The sequence below is a fragment of the Triturus cristatus genome, chromosome 2_1, assembly GCF_964204655.1.
Source record: "Triturus cristatus chromosome 2_1, aTriCri1.1, whole genome shotgun sequence".
Lineage (NCBI taxonomy): Eukaryota > Metazoa > Chordata > Amphibia > Caudata > Salamandridae > Triturus > Triturus cristatus.
Genome location: NC_140581.1, coordinates 103,245,065 through 103,259,011, shown reverse-complemented (window position 1 = coordinate 103,259,011; position 13,947 = coordinate 103,245,065). Strand labels below are relative to the sequence as shown.

General features: G+C 50.5%; 1 protein-coding gene across 2 annotated transcripts in view; it reads left to right on the top strand.

Moving 5' to 3' along the window:
* Positions 1-202: 202 nt before the first annotated feature.
* The window catches only part of CNTFR (ciliary neurotrophic factor receptor), an 874,361-nt gene continuing 860,616 nt past the window's right edge, over positions 203-13,947 (top strand). For both annotated transcript variants that reach the window (XM_085628365.1, XM_085628374.1), the window contains exon 1: positions 203-362. The gene's annotated coding sequence lies outside the window, so the exon portion shown is untranslated. The remainder of the gene's footprint in view (positions 363-13,947) is intronic.

Here is a 13,947-nt window from a genome sequence, read left to right as displayed (position 1 = left end):
ACAATAAAGACATGCTCCCACGGGGTGCCTGGACACGCTTAATTCTGGTATAAGGCACACTCGGAGCATCCAGGGATCTGTGTGAGCGGGTGCACCGCCCCCGGCGGCCGCTAGGGGGCCCTCTCCTCCCTCTCCGCTGGCCCGGCCGGTCACGTGCTCCCGACGCGTGTGCGGGTTTAAAGCGCTCCGTCCCCTCCAGCCCGGGCAGTCAGTGCGAAGCCGGGCTGCGGCGGAGGGAAGTGCTGCTGCTGGCCCTGGAGCCTGGACACGCCTGGGGACAGAGAGCGCTTCACTGGGGACTGGATCTGTGGTGCGCCTGGGAGGAGGAGCCGCGGGGGCACGGGCCGAGTCTAGAGAGCACGGTGAGTAGAGTGCACTGCCAGTGCACACAAGCGTCAGGAGCTGAGCACACGGGTGTGAACTAGGGCGTGCACCAGCGCGCAAAGGATGCTGAGATACTAGTGTGCGCACGGAGGATGCTGTATGTGTGCACACATAAGTCCGGAGCTGAGCACACGGGTGTGCACTAGGGTGTGCACCAGCGCGCAGAGGATTCTGTGATAGTGTGCCCATGTCGGATGCTGTTTGTGTGCACACACCCGCCCAGGAGCTGAGCACACTAATGTACATTAGGGTGCACACAGGGGGGCAGGTGATGCTCTGATTGTCAGAGCACCGAAGATGCTGTATGTGTGCACACATCTGTCCGGGAGCTGAGAACACCGGTGTGCACTAGGATGCGCTCAGAGGTTCCTGTGATAGTGTGCGCACGGATGATGCTGTCTGTGTGCACACACCCGCACAGGAGCTGAGCATACCAGTGTGCACACAGGCGCACAGGGGATGCTGTGATTGTATGAGCACGGAGGGTGCTCAATGTGCACACGTGGGGCTCATGCAAAGGTACCGTGTGCCGCTTTAGGAACACTAGCTGTGTACGAACAGAAAACTGGCAGTTTTACGCGGAATGTTAATGCACACATTGATGTACTGGAGTTGTGTGCACTCCAAGGATTATTTACTGTGTACTCTGTGTCTGTGTGCACAGAATATACTGCTTTTAAAAACATGCGATGCTGGTAGGCACACGTGGTTTAGTGTGTCGTATGGGACATATGGTGCCACACGTATACACACAACGGTGTGCTCTGACGGTGTTCGTATGGGTGGTGGTGCCTGGCTGCGCGCTCAAGAAATTCTGTCGTTTTGTGCACATAGCTGTTGTTGCATGTGTCTCTGGAGAATTGCTTAAGATCCGCTTGTGGGCATAACTGAGGTGACATGTTTGAACACAGCAGTCACTCTGCGGGTGCAAAAAGTGGTGCACGTGTCCACCGAGGGATTGCCGGCTGGTATTTGAGGTGCACGTGTTTCCCTTAGTACCCATGAAAGCGATGGGACCTTTGTGCACATAGACGAGTTTGTCTTTGTATAACGCTGATGACTGGAAGTAGAGGTGCGCGGATGTGTGCGCATCGATCTCTGTGAATGTTTGTGCACAGAGGACAGGTGGGATCACATCCGATGCTGAGTGTGCACACGCTGAGTTAACTGTGTTGTGTACAGGTGGGAGACCCGTTCCCTTAATCCACACGTGTGGGTGTGGCTAGGTTTGCTTTAGTGCGGACAGTAGATCCACCCGCCTCTAGGCGCTGATCTAAGTCACTATGTGGATAAAAAACAGAAAATATCCAAGCAGATCGAATTGATTGTCTCTTGGTACACTGGGGTGAAGGCAGGGGGATGCTTGAACCCAATAATGTAATGCCTGCGCACATGGAAGGGGCAGGGGTACACGCACACACACTCGTGCATACATGATGCTGCCCGGGTCAGTTCGATAACTTTTAATGTGCACACAGGAAAGGAAATGTCTATTCGTACTTGCGTGTTTTCTGACAAACAGCACACGGTCTGGTGCCTGCAAGCCCTGGGGAAGCTGCCTGCTCCATGCACACCCCGCTGTCTGCTCCATGCGCACCCCGAGGAGGCTGCCTGTTCCATGCACACCCCGCTGTTTGCCCCATGCGCACCCCGAGGAGGCTGCCTGCTCCATGCTCACCCCAGGGAGGCTGCCTGATCCATGCACACCCCGGGGAGGCTGCCTGCTCCATGCACACCCCGCTGTTTGCTCCATGCGCACCCCGAGGAGGCTGCCTGCTCCATGCACACCCCGCAGCCTGATCCATGCGCACCCCGAGGAGGCTGCCTGCTCAATGCACACCCCGGGGAGCTTGCCTGTTCCACGGAGACACCGGGGATGCTCTACTCAGTCTGTTCCACGCCGGCCTGTGGAGACCGCATGTCCCATGCAGACAAGGGGGCGGCTGCCTGTTCCACGGCGACACTCGGAGATGTTCCATGCAGACCCTGGGGAGGCGGTCTGTTCTACGCATACACAGTGGGGCTGTCTGCTCCGTGCACACCCCGGAGAGGCTGCCTACAGACCCCGAAGAAGCTGCCGGTTCCATGCTGACCCCGGAGAAGCTGCCTGCTCCATGCAGACCCCGGGGAGGGGGGCTGCCTATTCCACGCAGATTCTGGGAAGGCTGCCGTCAGACCCCGTAGAGGGTTCCATGCTGACCCCGTAGACTAGAGGCTGCCTGTTCCACGCGTACACGGGGAGCTGCCTGTTCCATGCATGCCCTGGGGAGAGTGCCTGTTCATGAAGACCTCGGGGCCTGCCTGTTCCACCCAGACCATGGGGAGGCTGTCTGTCCCGTGCAGACACTGATGCGGGGGGGGGGGGGAGGGGGGCAGGTGGGACTGCATGTTCCGCGCACAGACAGGGAAGGCTGCCTGTTTCATGCAGACCCTGGGGAGGATGCCTGTTCCACGCATATACAGGGGAGCTGCCTGTTCCATACATACCCTGGGGAGAGTACCTGTTCATGCAGACCTCGGGGGGCTGCCTGTTCCATGCATACTCAGGGGAGCTGCCTGTTCGTTCCACGGAGACACAGGGGAGGCTGCTTTTTCCATGGACACCTCTATGAGGGGTGCATGTGGCTGTTCCATGCAGACACAGGGGAGGGTGCCTGCTTTATGTACACCCCGGGCAGGCTACCTGTTCCATGCAGACACAGGGGACGCTGCCTGTTCCATGCAGACCCCGGAGACTGCCTGACTCATTCAGACCATAGGGGGCTGCCTGTTCTAGTCAGACCCTGGGAATCTGTCAATTCCATGGGGACCCCGGGGGCTCCTATGTAACGCAGACCCTGGGGGGGCTTCCTGTTCCATGCAGGCCCTGGAGGGTGCCTGCTCTATGCAGTATCTGGGAGGCTGCCTGCTCCATGCAGTATCTGGGGAAGCCTCCTGCTCCATGCAGCATCTGGGGAAGTTGCCTGCTCCATGCAGTATCTGGGGAGATTGCCTGTACCATGCAGACCCCTGGATGGCTCCTGTTCTAGGCAGACCCCGGGGGGCTGCCTGTACCACACAGTCTTGGAGGCCATCGCCTGCAGCAGCACCCCTATTGGCACACATCCGGGGGGCGGGCGCACACAGGGGACGTTGCAGATATTAGCAGGAGACTGTGACAAAGTCAACTGGAAGGCGGAAGCCGTGAAGTTAAATTTTGGGGTTCACGTGTATGGCACCCTCAATTGGTAAACTACCCTTTCAGAACAGACAAGAAGAATGCAGGGTATTAAACGCTCACATTGGCTGCTCAAGGATCCGGGAGCCCCTTCTTTAGGGATAAGAAATGTTAAGAAAACCCCCATCCCCCTCCCCCACCTTCAAAGCATGCCCTCGCTGGGATGCAGCTGGGTCTTGTGAGGTGCCCCAGATCTGGCGCTGCAGGGGCAGACCTTTTAAAACACGATCTAGCTCCTGGTGTTCAAAATAGCTCCGATCAATAAAGGAAACCTGTTTTCAACCGCTCTTAATTCATAACTCAGCCTAGGCCTCGGGCTGGATGGGATTTGCCCAGGATCACACAGTGTTGGTAAAGAGGGAAAGGAGGGATTAGAACTGACATCTACTAACTCCCGAACCTCTCTTCTCGCGCGTGGGCTCTGCCGAGGATGCTCTGGCTGCACACAGGGGGTGATGCATGTATGAACATATGCGGGCAGGGCGCCTCTGTGCACACATGGAATGCTCTCAGTGAGCACACACGAGAGCACAGGGACCGGCTTGCTTGCGCCCCGCGGCCGCATTCCATGGGCTTGATGACCGTGCGAGGGCATTAACTAAGAGCAACTGCCCTGTGTCAGCCCGTTGTCTGCGTGGAGTGCGGCCGCGTTTACCACGTCACTGCTTTGCGAGCCCTCAGAAAGTTCTCAAGCGCTCACAAGGTGTTTCCCCGCGAATTTGACATAAGATTGTTTAAACAAAAAACGCGGAGCGTCTTGGCTAGTTTCTTTAACTGCTACTTAAAGTCAACTTTAGGTGAGGTTGATAAAATTCAAGACAGGCCGCAAGCCTGGGAGGAGGGGATTAATATCTCTGGAATATACGGGGCGCTCCCTCGTGAACAGACCGCAAGCCTGGGAGGAGGGGGTAATATCTTAGAATACACGGGGCGCTCCCTCGTGAACGCTGCACAGAGGCCTTCCGTGTCACTGCACTGAGACGCACGGGTGCTTGGTCAGCGTCAGTACCCGCTGAGGTCCCTGCCCGATCTAGCGCCTGGTTGCTAATGTGTACATGAGGCGCACCCGCGCGCGGTTTATGAGACTTTATTCCCTGTCCCCATCCTGCACATATCTTTTCAGAGTTCAGACCCCCGTGATGTCTGATTTTGTTTTTCCTTCCACTAAGGATGCCCAATGGTTTGAACACTGCACCCATCTGAGTTGGGTTACAGCCGTTTTAATGAATTGCGTCCCCTCCGCTGTCTCCGTCCACCTCTCCGAGTCGCATTCGCCCTCTGCGCTCCCCAGTTCAGCCTGGGCGAACGTGCAACGGCTCTGATATTCCTACTTTTAATTGGACTTTAGAAATCCTGTTAAAAGGGCTACATTTGTACACTTTCTACAGGTTTAATTCACGGTTACTGTTCAGTAAATACAAAAGTGGGCCAAGACAACATATTGTGTAGTTTATAAAGTGTGCCTTGCCTTTTTGTGAAGATTAGTAGGCATTAGTGCGTTAAAGTTTAGGTGGCTGTGCGTGCGCACGCGTGAGTCTGCACGTGCCTGCCCCAGCCCAGTGCGTTCACGACTGACCAGGTCGGGAGAGTCCATTTATCAGTGGGCAGGGAGGGGAGCGTTTTCAATAGCTTGTCGAATTGTTAAAGATTGCGGCCATTCTGTTTTCTCGGCGACGCCTCGCCCCTCACCCCCAAAGAGGACGTCTCTTTCAATTTCACAGGCCTTTAAGGGACAATGCGTGGGGGGAGGGGGGTCTGCGGGGAAAAATTGAGCGTGTATCAGACCGCGTAGCAACTGAGGGGTCTTGCACCATTTCACCAGGGGCCTGGTGCATACGTACAGGACACTTTTTATCTGTCCGCCGCATAAATCACCTTGTCTAACAATCTGCCTTCTCTACATGACGGGCTTTGCACGTCTTTCCCGGCTGCCGCATAGATTAGAGAGACGGGCCACAGTCACCTCTGTCCCTCCGCCTGATCCACAGGAGGGACTATGCACTATTTGGCAAGAGGGCCCAAACATGTGAAGCACTTTGTACTTTGTCTATTTGATAAGATGATAAGAAAGGGCGACTTTGCACTGTTTCACAAGTGGCTGGAATATGAGATGGACTTTTGTCTATGTGATAAGATGATAAGAAAGGGGGAATTTGCACTGTTTCACAAGTGGCTTGAAAATGTGATGGACTTTGCACTTTGTCTATGTGATAAGATGATAAGAAAGGGGGACTTTGCACTGTTTCACAAGTGGCTTGAAAATTGTGACGGACTTTGTACTTTCTTTCTGCTCAGTAAGAGGACCGTTGCACTGTCTCCGAAGAGGCCTTAAAAGGTGAAGAACTATGTGATTCCTACCTCCCTAATAAGTAAGAGGGCCGGTGCACTATTTCCTAAAATGGCCTCGAAATTGTGATGGGCTTTGTACTTTCCGTCTATCTGCCGGATGAGCAAGAGAGTCTTTGCACGATCTCCGAAGAGGCCTTAAAATGGGGAGTACTTTCTATCTGCCTGATAAGTAAGAGGGGCTCTGCGCTATTTCCGAAGTGGCCTTAAAATTTGAAGGACTTTGTATTTTCAATCTATGTGCGTATTAAGTAACTGAATGTTTCGGTATTTCAATTTGAAAAGCTGTTAGACATGGAGGCTGCGCTTTTTTTCTTTAGCACTGCCTGTTTTACTTACATGGACTTTTGAGTTCATAACAGGTTAATTAAACCTGCTGGTTCTGTTGGTTTCTGCTGCCTTCCGTCGAGTTTCTGACCAGTTAGCGCTGGGACACTTCTTTCGAAGTAACTATGGTGCTTTAGAAATTCCATTATTTTTATTATTAATTTATTCCATCTGGCAACTTCACGGCATCTCCATGTATTTTTCTCTGATCAAGATTTAATAAGTTGTCATGCTGTAAGAAGTTACGCTAATGTGAATGTAGTTACACAATATGTCTTGAATTTTCGTTTCTGTTCTATTTTCTTTCTCCTGCGGTCGGCCTTTCAGTCAATGAGTGTTTAGTTCTCCACAACTAAAATGTCAGAAATCTACTTTCCAAATTTTGTATTTTCTTATTCATAATGTTGTCCTGAAGCTAGGTCGACAGGACTTAATGGTTTCTTAATAGTAGTTTTTTCCCCAAATAAGTCGAACATTTTTCAATGACGCTGTTGTATTGAATAATAAAAAGATTAATACGTTTCAGCTCTGAAAACTTTGTATTATACATAAATTATGCCAAACATCATTAAATGGCAGGCCTGGTCTTGACGACAAACCAAATATGTAAAATCAGTTTATGTATTCATGATACCAACAGGTGTGCAATTAATCTCCACTGAAATTCACTTTATGGCTGGGTCTATCTCTTTAGATGGGCGGAGGAGCCCTTCCCCAAAAATACTGGGGCTGATCTGAATGTTTAATGTTTGTTTCTGACGCCAGGGCCTTTCTGGGTGGATTTTTCTCGAATTGCTGACGCCCTGCTATGCTTTTTGGGGAGTTTGAAATTGTTTGTGGAAAAGATGACCTTTGACACTTGCGCTGTACCGCGCTCACACTTCCCAGCAGGCCTGGGCACGCGACCCCTAAAGGAAAAAATAACATGTAACATAAAGTAATGGGATTTTTGTACGTCGCGTGCTCACTTCACCGGCATGGTCCGGTGATTTGCGATTTGTCGAACTCTTGTTCTTTTTGTGTTTCGGTTTCGACGTGGTTCGAAGCTAGAGCTGTGTCCACAGTTTGTGTGCAGACACAACACTTCTTTGTGTTGTAACTCACTAGGTAAGGCGGGTGGAGGCTCGAACCAGTACCAATCGCTGCTCTTCCACCTCCGAAGGGCTTGTTTTGTGGGATGCGTCGAACCTTTCCACACGTCCCACAAACTCCGGTGATCGAGGATGCGTGCGGGTCGGAGGAGGGGCCTGGGGGTGGGGGGCTTCGTGGAGCTTTACGTTGTAGAAAGAGGACTCCTGGGGGCCCTTTCGAAACTCGGAGCACATTCCAGCTTACTTAAGAGTCCTCACACACAAAGGCAGAGGAAACCCCAGTGTTTGTCCTAAACTTGCACTGTGTATGTTCGAAAACATAATGAATATTCACCCTGACAAGGAAGAGGGCGCGCCTCGCTGGTGTGTAATTCATCACGGTCAGCCCCGTAATGGAAACAAATGTTGCTGGTGAATACATTATCTGGCCTCAGAAGTCCGTGCCCGCGTGCATCAGTCCCAGAGTCTGCAGAAATGAATCTTGGCCAAGGTTTCAGAAGCTGCTCGTGTGAGTGGCATCGGATTGTGTGGAGGCAGAGAGCGAGAGAGAGAAGGGGGAAGCCCCTCAGAGGTGCCCGCGAAGCTCCCTTTGACCTTAAATAGCTCCAAACAAACGTTTCTCTTGGCTTGGAGGCTCTGTCGAGGCGCATTGTGTCCGGCCCTGTGGAGGCCGCCTCAGCCGGGCACCAGGCCAGTCCCACTGTCGAAGCGCATTGTGTACGACCCTGTGGAGGGCACGAGGCCAGTCCCACTGTCGAGGCGCCTTGTGTCCGGCACTGTGGAGGGCACGAGGCCAGTCCCACTGTCGCGGCGCATTGTGTCCGGCCCTGTGGAGGGCACCGAGCCAGTCCCACTGTTGAGGCGCATTGTGTCCGGCCCTGTGGAGGGCACCAGGCCAGTCCCACTGTCGAGCCTCATTGTGGCCCTGTGGAGGGCACCAGGTCAGTCCCACTGTGGAGGCGCATTATGTCAGGCCCTGGGAGGCAGCCTCAGCAGGGCACCAGGCCAGTACCACTGTGGAGGAGCATTGTGTCCTGCCCTGTGGAGGGCATCAAGTCAATCCCACTGTCGAGGCGCATTGTGTCTGCCCCTGTGGAGGGCACCAGGCCAGTCCCACTGTCGAGGCGCATTGTGTCCGGCCCTGTGGAGGGCACCAGGCCAGTCCTACTGTGGAGGCGCATTGTGTCCGCCCCTTTGGAGGCAGCTTCAGCCGGGCACCAGGCCAGTCCTACTGTCGAGGCTCATTGTGTCCGGCCCTGTGGAGGCATGCTCAGCAGGACACCAGGCCAGTCCCACTGTCGAAGCGCATTGTGTCCGACCCTGTGGAGGACACCAGGCCAGCCCCACTGTGGAGGCGCATTGTGTCCACCCCTTTGGAGGCAGCTTCAGCCGGACACCAGGCCAGTCCTACTGTCGAGGCCCATTGTGTTTGGCCCTTTGCAGAGGCCGCCTCAGCAGAACACTAGTCCAGTCCCACTGTCGAGGCGCATTGTGTCCGGCCCTGTGGAGGGCACCAGGCCAGTCCCACTGCCGAGGCACATTGTTTCAGACCCTGTGGAGGGCACAGGGCCAGTCCCACTGTCGAGGCGCATTGTGTCTGGCCCTGTGGAGAACACCATGCAGTCCCACTGTCGAGGCGCATTGTGTTTGGCCCTGTGGAGGACACCATTCCAGTTCCATTGTCGAGGCGCATTGTGTTTGGCCCTGTTGAGGCAGCTTCAGCACGGCACCCAGCCAGGAGCGGCCGGCACCATTTGGGTCTGGAGAGGTGGGGGGGAGGGTAAGTAGGAGTAAAAAAAGAAAAGAAATAACTTACCCCCTCACGCACCTCTCCGCCGTCATAGTTGTAGTTCATGGGTGGGATTCCTGGTAGGTTTAGTATGCAGGTTTTTCTGTTACATTACGGGGTTGGGATGACTTGTTTTTTCCTTTTGGTTGGCGAGTGCACCATGGGTGTTGTAGTACGAGGGTTGCAGGCATTGAATCACGTGGTCGGTTACGTTAGGCTGATTGATGACACCTGAGCGGGAGCATTACCCTTTATATCAGTTTGTGTGGGAGGGTGATAACGAGAGAATTCTTGACGATTGTCAGAATGAGCAACGACGTTTGAGAAGTTTATACTAAACAGGTAAAAAGCGGGAAAGTTCTGGGAAGTGTTCGTTGTGACTTAGATGATGTGAGGGATAACTATGGGTTCACAACTGTGGTTCGATGTTTGGAAGGGTGTGGGTGATTTTCAACACTGTATGTTTTCATCTAGATTTCGAGTGAAATGGGTACAGAGAGGGTTTTTTCTTAGTTAATTATACATTTGTTTGCGAGCAGTTGTTATAGCTTATTGTGTTGTATTTTGCAGAAACCCCTGACGAAGAGCATTTAGCTCGAAATGCATTGGGTCACAAATAAAGGGCTGTTACGAGTGTTTTATTGAATGACACGTGCCGCTGTTAGAAGCCTGGATTGGAAAGCAGCTGCATTTGAAAATGTGCAATAAACGCTTTAATGGAATCTCGCTGTCGCCGTGATATTTACAAGGATGAAATCGATTAAAAATGGTGATTTAATGGTCAAGTTTTGGATGAAATATGAATGAATTCATTGGACTGGAAAGGGAAAAGGTCCCATTTATGCAGTGCGCCAATCTTGTGCGTCAACCACGCGCTTTATGCATTTCCATTAGTGAATTTTTAGGCATTAATAACTGATTGAGTGTGAGAGCAATGATGGTTAATGGTGGTGTTGAGGAACATTGGACACTCTGGTCGAGACCATTGTTAATATCTAGCCTTAGTGGATTGGTCTAGGCTCAGTATTGCCCAACAGGTAACTGTGCTGTACGGGTCCATTCCTCACATTTGGTTCTGACCCGCAAGAAGTTCTGTGTAGGCAGGCATTTTTATACTGTATATTGGAATGTATAACCCACTTTTCTATTGGTGGATAGTCCAATAGATGGAGACTGTTCCTACTGCCCATTGGATTGCATGCTCCCCTATAGATGGAGACCTTTACTACTACCCACTGGTTTGCTTGCCCCTTTATGTGAAGACTGTTCCTACTGTCCATTACATTTCATACTCCCCTTTAGATGGAGACCATCCCTACTGCCCATTGGATTGCATGCTCCCCTATAGATGGAGACCTTTACTACTACCCACTGCTTTGCTTGCCCCATTATGTGAAGACTGTTCCTACTGTCCATTACATTTCATACTCCCCTTTAGATGGAGACCATCCCTACTGCCCATTGGATTGCATGCTCCCCTATAGATGGAGACTATTCCTACTGCTCATTGGATTGCATGTTTCCCTTGAGATGGAGACCACCCCTACTGCCAATTGGATTGCATCCTCCCCTTTAAATGGAGACAATCCCTACTGCCCAATGGATTGCATGCTCCTCTTTAGATGGAGACCGTCCCTACTGCCCATTGGATTGCATGCTCCCCTTTAGATGGAGACCTTTCCTACTACCCACTGGTTTGCTTGCCCCATTATGTGAAGACTGTTCCTACTGTCCATTAAATTTCATACTCCCCTTTAGATGGAGACCATTCCTACTGCCCATTGATTGCATGCTCCCCTTTAGATGGAGACTATTCCTGCTGCCCACTGGATAGCATGCTCCTTTAGATGGAGACCGTCCCTACTCCCCATGGGATTGCATGCTTCCCTTTAGATGGAGACTATTCCTACTGCCCATTGGATTGCATGGTCCTCTTTAGATGGAGACCATCCCTACTCCCCATTGGATTGCATGGTCCCCTTTAGTTGGAGACCGTCTGTACTGCCAATTGGATTGCATGTTTCCCTTGAGATGGAGACCGTCCCTACTACCCATTGGATTGCATACCCATTTTAGATGGAGACCGTCTGTACTGCCCAGTGCATTGCATGTCCCCCTTTAGATGGAGACCATTCCTACTGCCCATTGCATTTTATGAACCCCCTTTAGATGGAGACTATTCCTCCTGCCCATTGTTTTGCATACTCCCCTTTAGATGGAGACTATTCCTGTTGCCCTTTGGATTGCATGCTTTACTTTAGATGGAGACCGTCCCTACTGCCTATTGGATTGCATGTTTCCCTTGAGATGGAGACCGTTCCTACTGCCCATTGGATTGCGTGCTCCTCTTTAGATGGAGACCGTCCCTTCTGCCCTTTGGATTGCTTTACTTTAGATGGAGACTGTCCCTACTGCCCATTGGATTGCATGTTTCCCTATAGATCAGGGTTCTTCAAACTGGGGGGCGGGCCCCCTAGGAGGCTCTCAAGTGATCGTGGGGGAAAGGGGGGGCACCAGGCTCTTGCCAAAAGAAGCATTGTGATGATAGCAGTCTTTTTTTTAAGCTGAAAAAATTATGGGGACCAAGCCGCTCGGTAATGGGCCATCACTAACATCTTTTGCTATTTATATCCTAGCTGGGAGAAGGTGTCCAAAGGGAAGGGACTCCAAATATTCTTCAAACCTCCCAGCCCCCCTTCCAATAGTCACACTGTGGATACTTGTACGTGTTAGTAAGGCCTGCCTGACCAGAATAGTTTGTTTGGCAATCATGTATTTGATTGCATTTTAAAACACGAACAGAACGTAACTGCAATGTTTAAATATGTGTAGACATATTTAAACATTGTCAATTTAATAAAATAATTGTGAAAACTTCTTTTTTTTCCCACAGGGGGGGCATTAAAAAGTTTGAAGACCACTGATTTAGATGGCGACCTTTCCTACTGCCCATTGGATTGCATGCTCCCCTCTAGATGAAGACCGTCCTTACTGCCCATTGGATTGCATGCTCCCCTCTAGATGAAGACCGTCCCTACTGCCCATTGGATTGTATGCTCCCCTCTAGATGGAGACCATCCCTACTGCTCAGTGGACTGCATGCTCCCCTCTAGATAAGACCATCCCTACTGCCCATTGGATTGCATGCTCCCCTCTAGATGGAGACCGTCCCTACTGCCCATTGGATTGTATGCCCCTTTAGATGGAGACCGTCCCTACTGCCCATTGGATTGTATGCTCCCCTTTAGGTGGAGGCTGTTTCTACTACCCAATGGATTGCATGCTCCCCTTTAGATGGAGACCGTCCCTGCTGCCCATTGGATTGTATGCCCCCTTTAGATGGAAATCTTTCCTACTGCCCATTGGATTGAATGCCTCCCTTTAGATGGAGGCTGTTTCTACTGCCCAGTGCATTGCATGATCCCCTTTAGATGGAGACCATCCCTACTGCCCATTGCATGTCCCCCGTTAGATGGAGACAATTCCTACTGCCCATTGATTTTATGAACCCCCTTTAGATAGAGACCATTTCTACTGCCCATTGGATACAGTCATCATCAAGGAGTCGGGGTAGGAATATCAAGACAGAAAAGATAAACACATCTTTCAAACGATTACTAAAAAATGCTTTCTTTGACATTTTTTTTGCCTATTTTGCAGCAGTTTATGTTATACTGTATGTAGCCTTTACATTTTTTTTAATTATGTAGGCTACGTTATACTGTGTGTAATTCGTTTTTAAACAAATGACGTGCATATTCACAGTGCTTACTGTCACAGGAAGGGACCTCGTAGCATTATATATGCAAATCACTTCTATACAGTACACCAGCCACGATGTAGCTCAGTGACCCCGTAGTTATATACAGACATGTGGATTCTGTAGTGATTGCATTCACTAACTCAGCTTTCCTACCAAAACCATGCATTTCCACAGATTACTTTAACTTGCACTCATGTTTTCACTTAAGGGGTTTGCATTATATTTTATATTCAGGTACCTATAGGATAAAAAACCAACAAAATAGTTACAGAATATGTGGTCCTTCTAACTATCTCTGTACCACCCTCCCCCCCACTCACTTACCCTGCCACTGTAATCACAGCCATATTTCCCATAATTGTTAAGCACTTTCACAGTTCTCTCATCTAAGCTTTTTCCAATGAGCAGGGCTGCCTTGTTGAAATACAAGCTTCAATGGATGTATAAACAAAGCATATAACTAAAAGTGCACAAAAAAGTGCCTTTGCAACATTGTGTTTTGGCTTTTCGATTCTAGGCCTTGTTTCTAAAGTCATTTATGCTTGTTCTATGAGCAGAGCAGCCCTGAACTGACTATAGAAACAGAGCCCAGAACAACATAGCGATGTTGCTGGGCTAGCAGAAAAAGAAAACAATGGATCTAGAGGTGTTTGCTTTCTCGGTTTATATATGGGTCCCAGAAGATCAGTGGGACACAAGGAAAGGTCTGCCGGGCTGCTGGCAACATGCTGGCAATACTTTGAGTACCACTGCTCTATTGTGATGCTGTCTGGGAGGAAAACATAAAGGCCAACTACACCTAGTCATGTCACCCAGAAAACAGGCTACAGGCACCAAATAGTTGGGACAACAAAATGCCAACTTTCTAAAAGTGAAATCTTCTGAACAGTCAAAATCCGACTTCACCATTAAAAAGTATTTTAATTTATAATTCTTTAGCCATCAAACATGACTTTCCTACCTACTCCGAATAAAAAGTTATAACTTAATAAATGTAATAAGGTAACCCAATGTTATCCAGCAGGAGAGG